The sequence below is a fragment of the Theropithecus gelada genome, chromosome 4 (assembly GCF_003255815.1).
Source record: "Theropithecus gelada isolate Dixy chromosome 4, Tgel_1.0, whole genome shotgun sequence".
Lineage (NCBI taxonomy): Eukaryota > Metazoa > Chordata > Mammalia > Primates > Cercopithecidae > Theropithecus > Theropithecus gelada.
Window position 1 is genome coordinate 43,968,944 of NC_037671.1, and position 10,015 is coordinate 43,978,958.

Below are 10,015 nucleotides of genomic sequence, written 5' to 3' on the forward strand. Positions count from 1 at the left end.
CTCCCGGGTTCACACCATTCTCCTGCCTCAGCCTCCCGTGTAGCTGGGACTACAGGTGCCCGCCACCATGCCCGGCTAACTTGTATTTTTAGTAGAGACGGGGTTTCACCGTGTTAGCCAGGATGGTCTCGATCTCCTGACCTCGTGATCCGCCCGTCTCGGCTTCCCAAAGTGTTGGGATTACAGGCATGAGCCACCGTGCCCGGCCTGTATTTGGAACTTTAACTGGCATGGCCTGTTCTCATACTCAGAGCGGGGCAAACTGAACTTCAGGCCCCGTGGCCTCCATGGCTCCAGAGCTGCCAGGACAGAACACCGCTAAGCAGCTCTGACACTGGGCTGAGCAGGTCCACCGCTGCCCCATGCCATCACCCTTAACGGCTTCACCTGCTCCCCAGCGTGATGGTCCAGTTGCGGGGGCTGGGGCTGGTCCCTGGGGTTTTCAGGCTGACTGACACTCCTGGGGCTGAGCAGGGCGCAGCAAGACTCCACTTGTTGACCAAGCAGGGAAAACAGCTTAGCTGTCCTTGGGGCTGACCCTGGGCAAAGAGAGGTGAGGGAGAAGCAGGGACAGGAGGCTCAGGCCACAGTGGGGGAGTAGCAGGTCGTGGGGACAGAGCTCACAGACCTGGTCCCTTGTCATCTCTGTGCAGGTGCTCCTCTGCACTCTGACTTTCGTAGGCTGGTGAGGACACGCGGTATGGGATGGCACTCGCAGTCACAGCCCTCTTATCACCCAAGCTGGCCCCTCGTCTTTCACCTCCTCTGGAGAAAAGCCATCTCCCAGCCCTTCCTTGCCTCTCACCTGGTTTCACCGCTTTTCCCCGGCTGTAGCCACCTTCCCATTCACAATCCCTGCCATATCTGGGTCTGCTTCTTTCTGGGGGTGGGGCACATTTCCTCGTACTGCAGACAGATACAGGTGGAGTGCGAAGGGGTAGACACACTGTCCACCTGGCACCGTCTCAGTTCTACCACCTTGGGGCCACAAGGCAAAGGCCAGGGAGGCACTCTGATTGGCCCCGCACATGCAACAGGCTCATTCCTGAGCCAATCACGGTGCCAGGGGATGGAGGGCTGCAGCTGGCCAGGCCTCATTGTGTGCTGCCTCTGTGGCCTGGGCAAGTGGGCTACTTGGCCACCCCTCCAGACCCTGATAGAATCAAGGAAGGGAAGCCTCCCGAAGAGGTAGAGGTGCTGTAAGAAAAACAGGGGGAAAACTAACAGATTAAAACAACAGAAGTTACCGTGGGGTCAAACTACCAGGGGTGTTACAGAGAAGTCCCTGAGTGGAGGAGACCCAGGTGGAAACCTCAAGTTGTCAAGTGCAGCTGAGCACATTTAGCTGGAGAAGAGAAGGCAAGAATGGCTTTCAAGTACCTGGAGCTTGGGGAGGAGAGCGCAGCTTGTTTTCAGCCTCCAGCAGGTAGGGATAAGACCGAGAAGCAGACATAACAGAAAGAGCATTCCCAGCCCCAGGAAGGAGAGAACACTCTGCTAGCAAAAACTGCCCCAGGGAGGATGGACCGCCACAGCGGTAGGCAGGGTGGGGGTCATCCCTGTTCCAAGGACTATTCTGGGGGAGCGGGTGTAGATTAGGTCCCTGCCCAGGTATTGACAGGGTGGCAGAAAGGACAGATGGTGGAGAGTTTTTACAGGTGGCCCCCACAATTCCTTCTAACTCAGACCTTCTGTAGCTAACAACATAGACTGCGGCCATCTGATAAGAGAGAAACACAGGATTGAAGGTAGTCGGGGAGGTGGAGTAAGATGAAGAAAAGGAGACAGAGACAAGGAGGCAGACAGGAGAGGGCAGACAAAGTAAGGCCCTCAGAGACAGAAAGGTGAAGCAGCAGGCTGCAGGCACACAGCCCCCAGCCCCTCCCAAGGTCGCCCACTGTGGGCCATGGGGCCGTGGTGCCCCTTAGCCCGGGTCCCTCCCAGGCATGGAGCCTCCGCAGAGCTGGGCAGCTCAGCATTAATTAGGACCTGGCTAATGGCTCGGAAGATTGGCCAGTTCTAGGGACGCTGATGAATAGAGACCGCGCTGAGATTTATTCCTAATTATCTCATTTGTCTCCCCCCATTACTCTTTATGGCTGGGATTTATGGGACCATTAGGGGGGCCCAGCCAGGCCAGGACGAGTGTGAGCCTCGAGATGCTTCATGATAATAACAATAACAATGCTCCTCCTGGCCCGGATTAATGGAGAATTTACCTTCTTGCCCTCCCCATCCCCTGTCCTTGGGACCCCAGACACCAGCTGCCCCCATGTTCCTCTCCATCCAGGACCCCTGGCCCTCAGCCACCTGTGGAGTTCAAGCCTGTGCCCCACTCTGCCTCCTGCTCTACCCCAAGGGCTCAAGGTAGTAGTGGGAGGACCTGATTTCAAAGGTAACACCTCTGGGACAAGGCTTGTATCAATATTGATGTGTTCCGCAGCAAGCCACAAAGAACCCAAATAAATGTGGCTTCAACTGTAAGGACATCTATTGTCTCCTTAACTAGAAATGCAGAAATGGGTGAGCCCTGAGCTGATCAGGAAGCTCAAAGACACCATCAAGGATCCTGGCTTCCATCCTTCTGCTCCGTCATGCCCAGAATGTGGTCCATGGCTCCCCTCCTAGTCACAAAATAGCTACTGCAGCCCCAAGCATTGTGTCTTTACACATGACATCCCTCGAGAACAAAAAGAGCAGGTGGGCTGGGCACGGTGGCTCATGCCTGTAATCCTAGCACTTTGGGAGGCCAAAGCGGGTGGATTGCCTGAGCTCATCAGTTCGAGACCAGCCTGGGCAACATGGCGAAATCCTGTCTCTACTAAAAATACAAAAAATTAGTTGGGCATGGTGGTGCATGCCTGTAATCACAGCTACTTGGGATGCTGAGGTACAAGAATCCCTTGAACCCAGCAGAGGTTGAAGTGAGCCAAGATCATACCACTGCACTCCAGCCTGGACGACAAGCAAGACTCTGTCTCAAAAAAAAAAAAAAAAAAATAGAAGCACAGGTGGAAAAAGGGGCCTTCTTCTCCCTCACCTTTTACCAGAGCAGGGAGGGAACAATTTCCAGAAGCCCCAACAGGCTTCTACTTACATCTCTGCCCAGATTGGATCATATTCCATCTTAGGTCGGACTCCTCCAGAAGCTGACTCTAGACAAGAATTGAAGTGCAAACAGTTTACTTAGGAGGGGGTTCCAGGAAACACCAGTAGGGCAGTGAGGAGTGTTATCAAGCTGGTTACCACTGTGGGCAACTGGACACGTGCTTCTGAGGGAATTGTGATATTTGCACAGCAAACCCATGGTCACCAGTTGAGGACTGTTCCCAGCGGGGAGTGTTCTCCGGCGCTCCTAGCCTGCTGGGCTGTGGAAGAAAATCCCCCAGAGGCAGAAGGGGGCCAGGGTGCTCCTCCCTGAGAAGGACCAGCGAACAGGCAGGCATTAGCAGAACCTGCCCTCACCCGCCAAGGGGAGTGATGACTGATGGTGAGATGAACCGAGCTCACTGTTGGGCAGGGAGAAAGGAGCTAGCTTTAGGGACTCAGCCCCAGGGTCTGCCACAGAACTCCTCCCCACCTCCTCTCCCCTGGACTCTACTACCCAGGCCAGCCACAGGGGACAAGCTTCAGTGTGAGGTGGACGTGAGAACAAACCACATAGAGAAGGTGTGTTTCAGCCCCTGTCCTGTTTAGAGGGTTCGTGTCAGAGTCCTCTTCAAGAAGATTTCTGGAAGCTCATTCTGTGAGCTTCCCATTAGCCAGAACTTAGTCACATGGCCACATTCAGCTGCAAGGGAGGTGTATTAGTCCATTCTCACACTGCTATGAAGAAATATCCGAGACTGGGTAATTTATAAAGAAAACATTTTTAAAGGATAATTGATTCACAGTTCTGCATGGCTGGGGAGGCCTCAGGAAACTTACAATCATGGCAGAAGGCAAAGGAGAAGCAGGCACCTTCTTCACAGGGCAGTAGGACAGAGTGAGTGCAAGCAGGGGAAATGCCAGATGTTCACATGTTCATCGTCAGCTCTCGGGAGACTCACTCACTATCACGAGAGTAGCATGGGAGAAACTGCCCCATGATCCAATTGACTCCACCTGGCCCCACCCTTGACACCTGGAGATTATGGGGATGGTGGGGATTACAATTCAAGATGAGATTTTGGGTGGGGACACAGGGTGACTAGATATGAGGGGACAGCTAGATGTCTCAACTACACTACCCAACAGCCATTTGCCTCTTTTTTTTTTTTTTTTTTTTTTTTTGAGACAAAATCTCTCTCTGTTCCTCATGCTGGAGTGCAGTGATGCTGCAGCCTCAACCTCCCAGGCTCAAGTGATCCTCCCACCTCAGCCTCCCAAGTAGCTGAGACTAAGGCGTGCACCATCACACCCAGTTGATTTTTTATATTTTGTAGAGACAGAGTCTCATTATGTTGTCCAGGCTAGTCTTGAACTCCTGGGCAAAAGTGATCCTCCCACCTCAGCCTCCTACAGTGCCAGGATTACAGGTATGAGCCACTGTGCCTCACCTTCTTCCTTTTTTTTTTTTAACAAACCTTCATTTAATTTACTCTTCTCCAAGCAGCCATGAGATTCAAAGAGAGCAGACGCCAGCTCCAGGGGATGAATCATGATTGCTCTAAGCCAACCTTGGTGGTCTCATCCCCCCGTCAGTGTCTGGTTTAGGAATGAGCATATGACACCATCCTAGCCAATGAAACATAAGAGTAAAACTCTCCAGAGGCTTCTAGGACATCAGACAGGGACATTCCCATTTCTGCCCTAAGTGGTTGTTGTCCGTAACCCAGACAGAACAAGCCACCTTGGACCTATTGAAGGCAGCCAGTCTAGGAGGTCAAGATAAACTCCCAAGGACTCCAGGGTGGAAAGCAGAGAACTATCTACTCCTTATGACATCTTCACCCCTGAATTAACCAGCGCTGGAGCCGCACTATCTGTGAACTTCCTGGGATAGAATCATTCCTAAGCCACTTTAATTGGGTTTTCTACTATTTGTAGCTAGAAACGTACTGACTGATGCCCTCCCTTCTCTTGGCATTAGTTTATCTGTGAGACGAATGGAGGGGTTGCCCTAAAGTCTCACTTTCCTGGTAAGGAATTCAGAGAGCTCTGTGTCTACCATGTTAGTGACAGAAATCCTGTGCAAACCAACTTAAGCACAAAAGGAATTTATTGGCTCTCATGGCTAGAAGGAACACTCTGGTATTTGTAAAATTAAAGAAAGAGCTTCAGGAATCAGGATTGGAGCTGGGGACCCAGCGCCACTGGGATTCTCTCTTTGTCTTCTTCCTTCTGTCTCAACTCTGAGATTCCCTGTGTGATGGCCTCAATGTCTCCTATTGAAGATAGATCTCCTCCACATTGGTGGGTGGGGAGAAAATGAGGTGAACAGAAACCAGAGATATTGGCAACCCTGGTGAGAGAAAGGACCCTCTGCATAGTTTCTCAATTGCAGGACAGGATGCTAGATGGCTCTCTGGGATCACATGCCCATCCTCTGGATGAATCAGTGTTGCATTGGATAGATTGATCCAGAGGTAAACAGCCTGGGTCATCTGTTTACCTCTGTTGGAGAAGGAGCTTTGGTAATTGATGGCTTCATCAGAACCACATTGGGGGGAAGAGGAGCAGTTCCCAAAGTGTGGGGTATACTGTTCTAGAAGAAGCAGGGAAGCATTGAGAAGACAAAACAAAAACAGATGCTCAATACACATCTCATTCCCCTAAACGCAGAGGCCCCAAGTGATTTTTTTTTTTTTTTTTTGAGATGGAGTTTCACTCTTGTCCCCCAGGCTGGAGTGCAGTGGCACCATCTTGGCTCACTGCAACCTCCACCTCCTGGGTTCAAGTGATTCTCCAGCCTCAGCCTCCCGAGAAGCTGGGATTACAAGTACCTGCCACCACACCTGGCTAATTTTTGTATTTTTAGTAGAGACAGGGTTTCACCATGTTGGCCAGGCTGGTCTCGAACTCCTGACCTCAGGTGATCTGCCCACCTTGGCCTCCCAAAATGCTGGGATTATAGGCGTAAACCACCACACCCAGCCCCAAGTGATTCTTTTCTACTAAAGCTGCCTTGCATCTTGCCAGTATATTGAGTGAAAGCAACCCTGCTACCCAGAGAAGGGCTTCAATTCTATGTGAATGGTGACCCTTGAAGTGGGACAATGTGGCATCCTGAACTCGATAATACCTTGAGTTTGGACCACAGATGGGTGGCTGAGCCATAAAGGAGACCTGCCACCTCTTGGGAATCTTGTCCTAAAACTCCAGCCAAAGGGGGCATTCCATTTTGGATGATGAATCTATCAGCTGGAGCCAGTTAGGACAATTCAGAGTATTCCAAATTGTGTGTGTGGTGGGGGGTGGGGAGGTTGTTAACATGGGGGAATAGGTTACATGGATGATGGAAGAACCAAGATGCCAGTGGTATGATGAGGCACCCCAGAGATTAGCAATACCAGCAAGGGATAGAGAGAAAATAGGAGGAGGCAGTGTTAGGTGTTACCAGAGCCCAGAAGCCAGAACCATGTGGAAAGAGCTGGTGAGGGGGCTGCCCAGCAGAAGCTGTGATGGTGGAGGGCGGTCTGGGGAAGCTGGAGCCGCAGAGCTGCTTCTGGAGAGCCCACCCAAGGCAGAGAAAGGGAGACAAATGCCCTGGCTTCTCCCTTCCTTCTAGCTTGTGGACTCCCTCCAGTGGCCCCGCTGGCTGAACTCAGATGGAAGCCAGCTGAAATAGGAGCCCGAGAAACGGAGGCTGCAAGGGCCATCATCCCTGTGGTGCACAGCATAGCAGACAAAGGGCAAGGAATGGGTCTGAGGACACATAGGCAAATGACAGACACAATGGCCAACTGACCTGCGGTGCACATGTGTGTGTCCCCTCAAAATTCATATGTTGACACACTAAGTCATCATAGGATGCTATTAGGAGGTGGGGCCTTCAGGAGGTAATTAGGTCATGAGGGTGGATCGCTGTGATGGGATGAGCGTCCTTATAAAAAGAGGAAGAGAGCAAGCTCTCTGCTTCCACCACATGAGGATACAGCGAGAGACAGCCGTCTGCAACTGGGGAAACAGTCCTCAGCAGAACCTGGCTATGCTGACACTTGACCTCAGACTTCCAGCCTCCAGAACTGTGAGGAATAAATTTCTGTTGTTTATAAGCCACTCATTTGTTACAGCAGCCCATATGGACTAAGACGGGGCCCCATCACATCCTCTGCCTTGCAAAGCATGAAGGCCACCAGAATAATTTTCACGAAGCCTGTTGACATCCCAGTTCTGGAAGCTCGGAGCCCCTGAGTGACGACAGTGTCTGCACATTCCTCAAAGTCGCACGTGAGCCCCATCTTCTGAAAGGCCCTTACCATACACATTCCCAGCTGGGATCACCCTGTTGTTCTGCAGTCTCCAGATCCAGCCTGGGGCAGCAGGGTTGCTGCCAAAGCCCCAGCATCCAGCTGCAGGGAAGGGAAGGAGAAAGTGGGGGCCCTGCAGAGGAGGGGCAGCCTGGGGTGCCAGCGCAGGGTTGCAGGAGGGAGGCCCTCTCATGACTTTCTACCCCCACCACTACCACACGCCAAGACATATTTTGGGCAGAATGAAAATAAAAGCAAAGCACAGCATATCAAAATTTGTAGGTTGCAGCCAGGCGCGGTGGCTCATGCCTGTAATCCCAGCACTTTGGGAAGCCAAGGCGGGCGGATCACTTGAGGTCAGGAGTCCGAGACCAGCCTGGCCAACATGGTGAAACCCCATCTCTACTAAAAATACAAAAATTAGCCAGGAGTGGTGGCGTGCACCTGTCATCCCAGCTACTTGGCGGCTGAGACAGGAGAATAGCTTGAACCTGGGAGGTGGAGGTTGCAGTGAGGTGAGATCGTGCCATTGCACTCTAGCCTGGGCAGCAGAGCGAGACTTCGTCTCAAAATAAATAAATAAATAAATACTGTAGGTTGCAGCTAAAACAGTAGTTACAGGGAGATTTGTACCACAGAATCTTTTTATTTAAAAAAAAAAAAAAGGCTTCAAACCAATGATCAAAACTTCTACCTGACAAAACTAGAAAAATAAAAGCAAATAAACCCCCAAATAAGCAGAAAAACAAATATTGAAGAACAGAGCAGAAATCAATGAAATAGAAAGCAGACTAACAATAAACCAAATGAATGAAACCAAAAGCCTATTCTTTGAGAAAAATTGATAAAATGTATAAACTGCTAGTCAATCCAAAATTACCTGTAAAAACATTTACAATAGCATCAAACACTATTAAATACTTAGGAATAAATCTCACAAAAGATGTGTAAGACTGGGTACACTGGAAAATTAAAATATATTGCTGAACGGAATTAAGTAAGAAATGGAAAGATATACTGTGTTTATTAATCAAAAAAATCAATATTGTGAAAATGTCAATTCTGTCCAAAATTGATCTATAGATTCAGTGCAATCCCTGTCAGAATCCAGCAGGATTTTACATGGAAATCAATAAGCTGATTCTAAAATTTATATGACGAGAAAAAGGATCTGGAAGAGCCAAAATACTCTGAAAAAGAAAAAGTTTGGAAGACTGATACTACCTGATTTATAAAGCTACAGTAATCAAGACAGACAAATAGATTGCAGAATAGAAAGTCCAGCAATGGACCCATACATATATGATCAATTTGTTTTCTTTTATTATTATTATTATTATTATTTTGAGACAGAGTCTCACTCTGTTGCCCAGACTGGAGTGCAGTGGTGCCGTCTTGGCTCACTACAACCTCTGCCTCCCAGGTTCAAGTGATTCTCCTGCCTCAGCCTCCCAAATAGCTGGGAATACAGGTGCACCACCACACCTGGCTAATTTTTTGTATATATATATTTTTTCTTGAGACAGAGTCTCGCTCTGTCACCCAGGCTGGAGTGCAATGATGCGATGTCGGCTCATTGCAACCTCCGCCTCCTGGGTTCAAGTAATTCTCCTGCCTCATCCTCCTGAGTAGCTGGGATTACAGGCACCCACCACCATGCCCAGCTAATTTTTGTGTTTTTAGCAGAGACAGAAATACAGAAAAATTTTTGTATTTTCACCAGGTTGGCCAGGCTGGTCTTGAACACCTGACCTCAGATGATCCACCCGCCTTGGCCTCCCAGAGTGCTGGGATTACAGGTGTGAGCCACCACGCCTGGCCAATTGTTTTGTACTTTTAGTAGAGACGGGGTTTCACTATGTCGGCCAGGCTGGTCTTGAACTCCTGACCCCAACTGATCCATCAGCCTGAGCCTCACAAAGTGCTGGGATTGCAGGCATGAGCCACCGCACCTGGCCTTGATCAATATATTTTCAACAAAGGTGACAAGACGATTTAATGGAGCAAGATAATCTTTTCAACAAATGGTCCTAGAACAATTGGTTATCCAACTAAAAAAAAAAAAAAAAAAAAAGAACCATACTTTGCACCATATGCAAAAATTAACTTAAAATGGACCATAGGCCTAAGTGCAAAATCTAAAACTATAAAACTTCCAGAAGAAGCAAAGGAGAAAAATATTTGTGACTTTGGGTTTGCTACATATTTCTTAGATGGAACAACAAAAGCACAGATCTTTTTTTTTTTTTTTTTGAGACGGAGTCTCGCTCTGTCGCCCAGGCTGGGGTGCAGTGGCCAGATCTTAGCTCACTGCAAGCTCCACCTCCCGGGTTTACGCCATTCTCCTGCCTCAGCCTCCCGAGTAGCTGGGACTACAGGCGCTCACCAGCACGCCTGGCTAGTTTTTTGTATTTTTAGTAGAGACGGGGTTTCACTGTGTTAGCCAGGATGGTCTCGATCTCCTGACCTCGTGATCCGCCCGTCTCGGCCTCCCAAAGTGCTGGGATTACAGGCTTGAGCCACCGCGCCCGGCCAAGCACAGATCTTTTTAAAAAATTGATGGATTCAACTTTATCAAAATTAAGAACTTCTATTCTCCAAAAGACACTGTTAAGAGAATGAAA